The sequence below is a fragment of the Ornithodoros turicata genome, chromosome 2 (genome assembly GCF_037126465.1).
Source record: "Ornithodoros turicata isolate Travis chromosome 2, ASM3712646v1, whole genome shotgun sequence".
Taxonomy (NCBI): domain Eukaryota; kingdom Metazoa; phylum Arthropoda; class Arachnida; order Ixodida; family Argasidae; genus Ornithodoros; species Ornithodoros turicata.
In genome coordinates, this window is record NC_088202.1 from 146503858 (window position 1) to 146515942 (window position 12085).

General features: G+C 46.0%; 1 protein-coding gene and 1 non-coding gene across 5 annotated transcripts in view; one reads left to right on the plus strand and one right to left on the minus strand.

Moving 5' to 3' along the window:
• The window catches only part of LOC135386331 (zinc finger protein 236-like), an 87999-nt gene that overhangs the window by 42820 nt on the left and 33094 nt on the right, over positions 1-12085 (minus strand). The gene's annotated exons all lie outside the window — the stretch shown is intronic.
• Trnat-ggu (transfer RNA threonine (anticodon GGU)) lies at positions 6954-7026 on the plus strand. The gene has a single exon. It is a non-coding gene; the product is annotated as a tRNA-Thr (tRNA).

Genomic DNA, 12085 nt, shown 5'->3' on the forward strand with positions numbered 1-12085 from the left:
GAGATAAGGTTCCATTGGAAATAATTGATTACTTCGAACGGCGATTTCTCAGAACCCTAAGAACGTGCACGACAGCGTTTAATTTTTGTCTTTCGTTTTTTATTCGTCCGTTTGGGTAACGGCCGTCGATTTTAACCTTGGACCAACGCGATACTCACTTTCATTTATTTATTTTTTTCTACACAATGAGGTCAGGACTCTGAAGGACTAACTGGGTATTAAAAAAGAAGCGCTTTAAAAATGCATAGTTTGTTCGTTGCATCAAGCACGAAGGAGTACAGAAAGAAAAAAAAATTTTTTTCTCCCTATCGTAGTTAGCGAAATGCACTCTCAAACACACTTTGGCGTCGAACTCTGACGTCAGGAGAGCGAGAGAGCCTTCAACTATTCCCTATTGGTTCTCCTAAGCACACGTGACTTCTCCCGCGGTCGTCGTCACATTGGCATGCTGTCACAGCCGGACAAGTTTCGGTATATACTTGCCAGTGGGGTATCCATAAAAAAAAAATATTTGAGGAGGAGGTTATACGGGGGGGGGGGTTCACCCTCACTTCCCTCTCCCAAACTGATAGCGAAGGAGATAGCGTACGACGCGAAGATGGGACAGATGTGCAGGGCAGGAGACAGGCTCGCGATGAAGTTTTTATTATTATTATTCCCCGTTAGCGCCGCGAAGCAACTGTGGCTGTGAACGGCGTGTACAGTCGTGGACAGATGGAGAGAGGACAGCGCAGAAATGAGGAGAGTTAGTATGCGTGCTGGGCCGACTTCGGGGGGAAACTGCGTCGACATCCGTCTATGGAACGTCTGGCGGATTAAAACGCGGGGGAAACCTGAGACAGGACGGGCCGGCAGTAGGATTCGAACCCGGGTACCTCCCAGTCTACACTAGAGCCCTGCACCATCCGCGGATATCCGCAATATACTTGCGGATTCGGATGAAAATTTAGCACTTTCTGCGGTGTGCGGATCGGATGCGGATGGCTCGAGGTCGGTAGCGGATCGGATGCGGATATACTGCGTGCTGTCATTTTTCCGCCCGCAATTTATTTGTATTGCGCGCCGACAGCCGACAGCGAGCGCATGCTTTGGTTCACCTTTGACCATGCACGGCGCCAAGACGGGAGAGGAGGCATTCAGGCGTCTCGAACCGCGCGAGCGCCGACGAGGTAGCGTTCCACGCGTTCCAGAAGTCTCTCCATATCGCGTTTGTTGAAAGGTTTACCTTTGCTTGTCGTCATGACTGAGTCCTTCCGTGACAGCATGGAGGCATCCGAAATTATACCAACATGCTTCCGGCGGTCCTTACGCGTCTTTCGAAACGTGCGGATTTTTGCGGATCGGATGCGGATGGTGCGTTTTGCTCAGCGGATCGGATGCGGATGTAAACTGTTGTGTATGGTGCGGATGCGGATGCCAAAAACCTCATCCGCGCAGGGCTCTAGTCTATACAACACGACCTTGGAGCGGATGCGTTTATCCATGCCGCTGGTGATGAAGATATTCGAAAACTATGAAAGGACTATTCATAATCGATAGTTTCACAATAGCACTCATGGGAGCCGCAAACAAGTAAGACGTCCTCAGTGCGCGTGTTCAGAACCGAAGCAATGTTCTACGCAACGGGCAGTAACGATTCCGGGGCGTGTTGGGGCTTCAATAGTGATTGATTGGGTTGATTTTTTTTTTTTTCGTTTTTGCTCAACAACAGCGAGGGTCGCTCAACAGTGAGTGCAACGAAGGGTCCCTCAATAATAATAATAATAATAATAGTAATACTAATAATACAGCCGAAGCCTTGGTGTTGGCGCACGCAGACAATGCAGTATTTACAAATATATACACACACATATATATATATATACATACATATACAGGTTAGGCGAAACAAGACATAACATATTCAGGAAGAGGAGCGTAACTGGAAGATATTCACAGTGATACATACAATACAGACTTGGAGATATACAGTACATAGTACTAAAAGGGAAAAAATAAAAAATAATAATAATTGGGTGTTTACGTCGCGAGACAACTGAGATCATGAGCGACGCCACAGCGGTCGGTCTGTGGATTGCTTTTGCCCACCTGAGGGTTCTTTAACGTGCGTTGAAAGCTCATCACACGGCACCCCGTATTTAACGTCCCTCGCGGAAGACTGCGTGTCTATAAGCAACTTGTACCCTGCCACCAAGTTGCTGCCGTCCTCGGCAGGGTTCGAACCCGCGATGTCGGGATGAAGGGTGCGCTCATCGTGCGCTATATCGCGCCTTATCGCCGCGTAAGGCGCTATATCGCCTTTGCATAAGAGATAGCGTGGTGGAATTCTGCGCCCTGCGCGAATAATCTCATGGTTTTGCGCGCGCGCTGTACCTACCAATAGCGTGCGACGCGCTAAAACTCAGTAATGAAGCTGGGGTTCGTCACTACACGTGCCTATAGATCAATCAATGCTGTTTGGGTTTTGGGGACGCATGCGAAGGCACCGCGAGCAGAATAAGGTCTCGCCGCAACAACCCGAAACGCAAACACTTTGCGCCTGCACCGCCATCAAGCGGCAGCTGCAGTATTAACTTTGCGTACATTTTTTTATTTATTTATTTATTTATTTATTTATTTTTGAGGGTACCCATCAACGACCGTGGGGTCTAACGGATGGTGCACCAGGACACAGGGAACACAATACAAAACATAAAACAACAAACAGCAAATAATGAAATGTTGAGGGTTAAACAGTTCTCGCGTTGCTGTTAGGAAGAGAAGATTTAAATGATGAGAATGAGAAAAAAAAGATGTCAATATCATAATTCTGGCAGAGAGTATTCATGGTGCGCTGCAAGCGACCAGTTTATTGTTTCAGTCTCAAATGCTGTTCTTGAATTCGTGTTCGTGTGCCCTTCGAACAGTCCCTAAAAAAAAAAAAAAAAAAAGATAGATACCCAAGCAGCACAATGTACTGAAAGTCGAGTGCAATAGGGGTGGACGGGTAGGTGGAAGGCCTTGAAAAGACTCGTGAAGCTAAAGGGCGCTGATAAGACACATACCGACCACCCCTATTGCACTCGACTTTCAGTGCATTGTGCTGCTTCGGTAGAGAGCGAATTGGAGACTGTCTAGCGAGTTGGCGAATTTCGTGAATGACTTTCAAGTTCAAGCTAACCCGCTGCGCGTATCGACTTTGTCATCACATCACGAGTCACACTTCAAGGTCATCAGCGCGCACTGCATCGGAGTCACGTCCACGGACGATAGGGCTACACGTTCACTCGTCCGCGCGATAACATATATATTCCCGTAATCGCGAGCGACGTAGCAGAATGAAGGAAGCCAAGGCCGTCAAGCGATTAGTACTTACGCTTAGATATAAATTATGGAAACACGTGTCGTAGTTAACCTATATAGTGGTCGATATTGCTTTTAAATTAGGTTTTTAACGATAACGACTAGGATTTTAACGACGTTTAATAGACAACAATAGATCCGTATGCCCTGTGGAGGGTGAAACCACGACTACGAGAAGCACCACGGTTGCCAGTGCTAGAAATAATTTTGATTTTAATTTTTAATTTAATTTTGAGAGCGAAACTAAGGATATTTTTGTTTGTTTTATTACGCGTCAGCGACGCAAGGCAACTTTAGACCCGAGCGTTGGACGGACAGAAGGAAAAACTGGGAGTTTAGTACGCGCCCTGGGCAGACTTCACGGGGAAATAGCGCAGACACCCGGCCAGAAAGTCTGTTAGAAAGCCCAGGGTGAACACGAGAAGCAGCGCAGCTGGTGTTTGGGGGAATCGAACTCGCCACCTCCCAGCGTTTAGCGTGGCCCTGAACTCCCCAGCAGAGTCAAAGCCCCGTAAAATTTTTACGCTTTCTGACCTAGCAAGGATTACACCCTACCACCATAAGTACGCGTCCCCTCGAAGCACTGATGTCTCCAATGTCGACTGATATCCGAATCCTGCCACCACATTTGCAAAAATAGCAGTTCAATTAAAGAAACCGAAATCGCGGTTTCTTTTTTTTTTTTCTTTCCTTTTTTTACACTACGCAGTTCAGTACAGATCGCATCGCGGCAGCAGGTACGCAGAGCCATGCGATGCATACGCGTCGAGAAACGCCAATTCCACTGAACCACTCTTCGCTTACCGTACTAGCGCAGGGGGAAAAAAAGAAAGTATGGCCCCGATTACATAACCTGCGCATTACATGCGATGGTGCGGACAGAAAAAAGAAAGAAAGAAAGAAAAGGAACGCTACAAATGTCGAATATATAGATCCAAGAGATAATAATGTTAAACGACAGTCCTATTTTTTGAAATAGTCGCGCGATCCAGGACGACGTTCCAGATTTCTTTTTCTTTGACACGTTACAGTACTTCCGTCTTGGGTGATTGGTATTTTAGAACACGTATACTCCGGTTCGGTAGAACTCCGGTTCAAATCTGGTAGAATTCCAGTAGAACCCCGGTAGAAGTTCAGGCAGGACTCCGGTTCGAATCCAGACACCGGCTGTGATGTCTGGGTATCTTCCTTCCACGCTGTAGGGCAAATGTCGGCATAGTTCCCCATGAAGTCTGCCCAGGACGCGCGATCCCCCCCCCCCCCCCCGCGAGCAACATGCCGGCAGACATGAGCGCTCGATAATAACGCTTCACCAAGCAATCATCCAAGACGACCCAAATTTGGGTTAATGAAAACCTCATATTACTGTTCAAACCTCATTAAACTTTAAAATTCATTAATTGTTTTATCATTAAACTGTTTCATTCTAAATCAAATTTCTTTTTCTGGAAATAGCGAGCCGCCGTAGCGCCAGACTAACCAGAGATTACAATGAGTTTTCAGCGAACATGCGCTATGTCCTCCCAGGCGTACTATGCCGTACGAAAATTACTTTAATTCAACTCGGTTTAATTTCAATTGATCTCGGGAAGACGCGCATATATGTGAAGTATGGTCAGCAACCAGCAATCTGTATACCAACCAGCTCAGTTAACTTACGAGTACGAAGTACCTCACAAAATACGTCCTGGCCTTTCGGAAACGTCTCTTTAGCAGAGGCGGATGGAAAGGCCGATAAGGACATCCGTCAGTCCGAGCAGGATGCCCTTTATCATCATCACATGCGCACGTGCGAGCCTATGAGGCTAGACAGGTTAGCGTAAAGCGCACACGTGGAGCGATCTAGCCATTCGTGTCAAAAAACGGGTTTGCATCGGTAGAATGTCGAGAAGGTCCAACTCAGACTCAAGAAGATCCGGGATTTGAAAAAAATAAAAATAAAAATAAAAATGTCGCGACGGACTGGGTTGCACAGTCTGCAGGGCATCCTCCACGCGGGCCAACTCGACGAGCAAAACTCGAGTTGGTCGTAGTCGGTGGTGTCGGCCGACTTGGACTAACTCCAAAGTTGGTCATAGTTGGTGGAGAAAGTTGACCCGACGTGTCTCGTACGAGCGTAGCCCGTGTCCCGTACGACCGCCGATCGATGGTGGTGGTGGTGGTGGTGGTGGTGGTGGTGGTGGTGATATAGGGCTTGCCGTTGTCGGCCTCACGTATGTGGGCAACGTCACGACTCACGCACTGGGAGAATGTGCGTCCGAGGTTTTCCCTGGGTTTTCCGAAGACTTTCCAGACGAATGTCGGCACAGTTCCCCCTGAAGTCGGCCCAGGACGCATACTAACCCCCCTGTCCCCCACTCCTTCATGCTGTCCTCTCTACATCTGTCCACATCTGTACGCCGCTCATAGCCACAGTTGCTTCGCGGCGCTAACACGCAAAAAAAAAAGAATGTGCGTCCTGGGCCGACTTCTAAGGGAACTGTGCCGACATATGTCTGAAAGCGTCTGAGGAAAACCCAGGAAAAACCCCAGACAGCACAGCCGGCACCGATCCGATCGAAAGGTCCAGAAAGTTGATATTCTATAGCCAATCACAACGAGGACCATTGGCACGTGATCTATACGTGACGTCTTTCCGACACGCGTCTTCCGGAAGTCTATTGTCGATGACGATGAAATTTCGGACGTTCTGCATTGCTTGCGAATTATAATTATGAATTGTGAACAGTTATTGGTAAAGAACGAAGCTTCTACACGTTCCTTTCGCAGAAGAGTACGAGCAAAAATCCGTACAAACATCAAATTATTAACAGAACATATGCCCCCTATCCTCGAATGAGCAGACGACGCAAAATTGGTCGGTGGTTGGAGCTACCGAGTTGATACGTGTGAATACCGACACGGCAGCGTCTTTAAGTTGGTCACGTGAGACAAGTCGTTGAAGTTGGTGGAGAAAGTTAGATTAATTAGATTAATTAGATAGGCACGAAAAGGCACACAAATAAATGCCGTTACATAGTTTATCCTTATTGTTGAGCTGCTTCACTAGGTGCATGCCACACGCTGATTCAAGTTTCCGCTGCTTTCCTTTTCTTTTTTGTCTGTTCCACGTCATCGCCGCCAAGCAACCGCGGTTATGAGGTGTGCACAGATGGACAGAGGACACGTGGAAGGAGAGGTATTAGTATGCGTCCGCGCTATGCATCTGCTTCGTAGCCGCAAACGACGAAAAGCGGCAGAAATCGCTACCTTCCACAACTTATAACGAGAAGCGTATATAGTGAAAGATGAAAGTCACTGAAAAGGTTAGCCAGCTGTAGGGTTCGAACCCACACCTTCTGGATTACCGGTCCAGGGCTCTACCAATTGAGCTAAGCTAACACGCCTTTCCAGCCACTTTCGGGGTGCGTCATCTGAAGGGACGACAAACCAGACACTCACTCTCACTCACCCTCCTTTCACTCTTACATTTTTTCCTCACTCATACACACATTCATACGACGGAAATCGACGCAAGCGGCACCTGTTGAACATGAGATAAACTGATGTTCTGAGGCTGGAACAACATAGAAGGGACAGATACAAACAAGCCAATTGAGCTAAGCTAACACGCTAGCTTAGCTCAATTGGTAGAGCCCTGGACCGGTAATCCAGAAGGTGTGGGTTCGATCCCTACAGCTGGCTAACCTTTTCAGTGACTTTCATCTTTCATCGTTGATTTCTTAGGCAATTTGAGGCCTTGTTTGTATCTGTCCCTTCTATGTTGTTCCAGCCTCAGAACATCAGTTTATCTCGTGTTCAAGCGTATATAGGTTTTGCCGCCCGACGGCCCCCCATTACATCGTTGTTCGCTCCAAGATAAGCGACAGGTCCCGGCGGCGATATAGCTCGTATAATTTCTTTAATGAATGGCCATGCAGGCTGTACGTTTCCAGTGCGTGGCCAGGAGCAGTCAAGGCCAAGGGTTGTCAGCCCAGCGGGGTGGCGCAGCTTTCGTCACTGTACACAACTTGAGCTCCCGTTGGGTTCACGACGATCGCGGGACACGTTTAGAATTCCAAATTGCTCGCCTCCATAAGAGATATTTCCTAGCTCAAGGTCAAGGCAGAAGGAAGAAAGGACCTCGCGCTCAGTTGGTCCGCCTTCTTCTGATGCCAAGATTTGCGGGTTCGAATTCTGACCACTTGGGGGCAGGGCAGGGTATACGAGATGCTTAGACACTGGGTTGTTACACGTACGTTCCAAATCATACCCGGGTAAATTACTTCAAAAATTTAATGAAATTACATTACCGTATTTTCACGCGTATTAGCCGCGGCTTATGCGCGTTTTTCTTTCTCACGGGCGCCCTGCGGCTTATCCACCGGTGCGGCTTATCTGATGACTATTTTTTTCCCGGTATTTTCCCCATACGCCGATTTTAACGAAAGGGCCGACAGTGCCTCTGGAACAGCACTGCCCTGCAGATGCACGAACAGTGCGTAACAGGGACGGGTCCACGTTCGAGTAGATTGATCTTCCTGGTGCATATTCCCCCAAGCAGCTTTAAGGAAAGTGGTGACAGTGATTCACGTCTTCTGGAAGATCACTGACCCATCAGTCCACAAAAAAAAAAAACCCACAAGGGCACAATCCGATCTTGGTAGAACTCCAGAACTGATCTCCTCTGTTGTACACTGTGCCGATCCCGGAGTATGGACCACAGGGTTTATGGCCTTCTCTATGGTCTCCTTTGTCGCACAAATCAGTCGTCTCGTATTGCCCGCGGCTTATCTGCGGGTGCGGCTTATCTGCCAGAAAATTTTCAAAACGTCCCAAAAAACGCGTCCTGCGGCTTATCTGCGGTGCGGTATACGCGTGAAATTACGGTACTCATTACTGCAATTGAAATGTAACGAAATTCCACTACAGTTCCTATACGAAAAGGTAATGAAATTACGAGGTGATTACTGCGAGCTTAATCGTAACGATGTTGAGGATGTGGGAATTCACTGTGGGCCTTGGAATTTTGTGGGCGTGGAAATTTTTTTAACTTGCCAGTTGCCAAGTGCCTTTCTGCCAAGTGCCAACACACAACACAGACTCGATTCTCTTTGCAAAAAGCAACGAGTAATGCCATTAATATTACTGCCCATGTACTGTAATTAAATCACGTTACAAATTACATAATGTCAAAAGTAATGCATTACATTACAAATTACCAGAAAAAGTAATTCATTACGGTAATTTCATCACCGTAATGACATTACTACTCAGGTATGTTCCAAACCACACTCCTAAAAAAAAAAGAAGAAGAAAGGAAGATGGATGGATTTCTTGACACATATATCACTCCCCTTTTGGAGAGCACAATTACTCTCTGGTAGGGAGTAAGGGAGTAATGTTACTCCCTCGTGGGATTGAGGGGACTCCTTTTTGAGAGTAACTGTACTGTCCAAAAGGGGAGCGATATATGTGGCAAGAAAAAGGAGCTGAAGTACACCCTTTTTTTTTAAAAGAGTGCACGTGCAAAATAAATATCGTACAAGATGTCACATTCTGCGATGTTTCAAATAAAGTTTCCCATCTAGAGAGAGAGAGAGAAAAGGACGACACGAAATTGGTGGCTGATGAGAACGAGCGGTTGCTACGATACCGGCGCTACAAATCTGGTCACCACACGATTATCGGAGTTAGTCGAAAGGGACTGGTAATCTTGAGGCATTTCGGCTACACCCCGTTGGTCTATAGGTTAACGTTAACGGAGTTATCAGTCGTTATTGGTGCTCCGAGAGGCTTTTTCTGAGAAGGAAGGAAGCTCTGCTGATGTTGTTCCGAGACCGCCGATAGCAAATGTCAAATGTGAAAGCTACCGATAAAAATTTCTCGACATTTCATCGCCAACACATTCTCACGAGGAAAGATGGTAGCTTTGTCGACGTAGAATATATATTCGTCAAACTATAGGTACATTCGAGGATATAAACCTTTCTGCAACTCATAATTCGATATCTCTCTTTATACCGAATAAAAATATCGTTTCGACGACAATGTACACTCGAAGCGTACAAATATGGGGTGGGAGATGTGTCGGATATCTCTATACAGTGAACCCTCGTTATTATGACCATGGTCGTTCCCGAAAATTTTGGTCATAATGCGGAATTGTCATATTAACGGGGGTATCTGCAGAGGTTTCACAGCAATGTTCCCCAAAAGTATGGTCGTAAAGCGCGTATGTCAGATTATCGGGGGTCATATTAACGAGGGTTCACTGTATTTCGAAACAGTAACCCCCCGTAACCGAGTTACTATATTTTCACGAGCTATCAGCATAACTTTGAAATAAGCTTTTTTTTTTAAGTACAGTGAACCCTCGTTATTATGACCATGGTCGTTCCCGAAAATTTTGGTCATAACGCGGAATTGTCATATTAACGGGGGGATTTGCAGAGGTTTCACAGCAACGTTCCCAAAAAAGTATGGTCGTAAAGCGCGTATGTCAGATTATCGGGGGTCATATTAACGAGGGTTCACCGTATAGCCTCCCCATGAGTGATAGGTATACCTCTCGCAAAAATTGTCAAGTAACGTGCAAGCTTGCTAGAGATTCGAAAATTCTAGAAATTCGAAAAATCTAGGCAACGTTTCAGGAGATCGCGTCAGACGATGATGTACGGCTAGCGTCAAAATTAACTTGAACACCGCTCCAGCCTGCGAAGCGGGAAAGGGAGCCACCCTGAAATCGCCTATAGCAGAAAACAACGCCTTCATAACGAGGCTCACCTCTCTTAAATGTAGACAGATTATCAAAGCACCCTCCGCCGTTATTTCTACTAGGCACCACCGGGGTCCGCAGGCCGGAATGACGTTCAAGTTAACTCTGATGCCAGCTGTACACCCGTCGTGGCGACAGTGTTCCTATCAACGGAGAACCTCAGTACAAAGCCACTGGTGTGCATAAGCGAAGAACAACAACGATAAGCTGAAGATCTTCGACTGCACGTAATATATGTCAAGTTCTGGTATGGCGACGTTTGAGTTACAAGCACATCAGTACGTGCAGCCAAAGAGACTCGGCTTTTTATTATTTGCTTAAAAAAACGTACCTTAGTGAGATGGGGAAACTTCTTCCAGAACGGATATGCAATCTCATACAGAATCCATTGCCTATATATACGACTACGAACAGTATCTCCCGCACAAAGCGAACCGGAAGTGACGACAGTCACGAAACGAACGCCTACTACCGGAAGTGACGACAGTCGCGCAGAAACTGAACTGTTCGAGGAGGAAATGTTCGTGAAAGCGTGTCTGAAGTGCCGGCCATGAGTTCTATAAAAAAAAGACTTTGAAGAATTAAATTAAAGACTTTGAAGACCCATTAAAGACTTTGAAAAAAAAAAAAAAGTTAAAGGGGTTGTGAGGTCCCAAGAAGGTAATTTCCAAAATTTATGCAGCAGAGGCGGCCAATCGGCACTGAAGGGGTTCCGAAAACAATATTTCAACAATTTCGTTTGCTCATTTAAACGAGCAATATATCGGCGTAGTTCGAAACAACGGGAAATCCACCCGCAACCTTTCTCCACATTACAGACACAATACACTCAGAATAATTTTTTAAAATTATCTCGTTTATTTTATCTCTCGTTTATATACAAAAATTTTTATAAAACCTTTATACATAATTTTTTTTTACTTTTTATAAAATTTTTGTACAAAAACAAATAACATGAACAAAAGGGTGAAACAGATACGCGACAAACAGAAACCGAAACGTCGAGTCCGTCCCCCAGGGTCGGTGCTAATAAATCCTCTAATAAACCCTTCGTCTTTAACTAAGTTTCACGCGTCTAATAAACATAAAATACGTGCTACATAACACGCACAATATAAGTACAGTCAAACTCCTTTACAACGAAACTCAGGGGACAGCAAAAAAATTCGCAGTAAAGGTATTTTCGTTAAAAAGGTGTTCGCTATAAAGGAGTTTGACTGTATAGTCTTTTTGCCTACGGTTGCTAACGCCTCGTGAATTTTTTGAGCGACTTACCTCACAAATGAGCTTACACCGAGAGCTGAATACTCGATTAATCCTTTTGGGATAGACCTCTTTTCACTGCAGTGGGGGGAGACCAGCCCTTTCCTTCTCACCCATACACGCGAACTGCGTCAAATAATAACCAAAGAAAAAAATATACTCCCCCCAAAGTGATATTTATCCGATACCGTCTCAATTCGCGCGAAACAAAGAAATGTTTAACAAGCAGCGCCACCTTCTATTCGGTTTGTTTATTTGTTCGTTCGGCCCTCGGACGCATCAGCGAAGCCATCAAGATACGTGATGCTCATTGACGTCACAGATGCTAAATATCGCTTCGTCGAACTGCTCCGTAATGATGTCGTTTCGCAAGTCGTATAAGGGTTTCCCTGATCTGGTTGTGCAGAGCTGCGCGGCCCATTGCGGATTTTCTTTTCTTGGACGTGATACGCGGTTAGTTTGTTTCTTTCTTAACGGTATACGTCGAGGGCACCCAGAAGGGCATTACGTGACGGAGTGGAGTGTTTGTTTTTTTTATTTAAAGGTACTGTAAAGCAGTAGACAAGCAGTATATGCTGACGACGTGGCTTGAGACTTTGTTGCTTGTAAATCCCACATGCGGAACCGTACGACCGACAACGCTGTCTAAATATTTTTAATTTATCACGAAAAATCCGGCGTAGTGCAGCGGCGCGACGCCTGGTGTCAAACAACCCCCTGTGC